The following is a 334-nucleotide window of genomic DNA, read 5'->3' on the forward strand; positions in this document are numbered from 1 at the left end:
AGTGTTAGTATATTAATCACTTAGATGTTCACAGGTCAGAACACTGAGCATAACCTTAGCCTCTCTCCTGTCTGCCACCTACAGATGCTTATGTGACACAGCAGCCACACTTGGAGTGCTTCTAGGAGCAGTTACTACCTTGGACTGGTGGCCAGGCCTTGGTGTTCCCAAACCTTAGGAAACATTATTTATATTGGGCTGCAAACATCCTGAGGGTTTGTGGTGTAAATGTTGCATTTTCTCTTCTAAAGCTCATGTTTATGTCTTAGTACCTACCTGGTAGACTGAATCATTGAAAGGCGACTGAATTATGACATAAACAATGGGCTCATAT

General features: G+C 42.5%; 1 non-coding gene across 1 annotated transcript; it reads right to left on the minus strand.

Moving 5' to 3' along the window:
* On the minus strand, positions 1 to 132 carry Gm23529. Its single transcript, XR_003950359.1, has one exon. It is a non-coding gene; the product is annotated as a small nucleolar RNA SNORA17 (small nucleolar RNA).
* Positions 133 to 334: the final 202 nt, after the last annotated feature.

This window comes from Mus musculus, chromosome 12, assembly GCF_000001635.26.
Source record: "Mus musculus strain C57BL/6J chromosome 12, GRCm38.p6 C57BL/6J".
Classification (NCBI taxonomy): domain Eukaryota; kingdom Metazoa; phylum Chordata; class Mammalia; order Rodentia; family Muridae; genus Mus; species Mus musculus.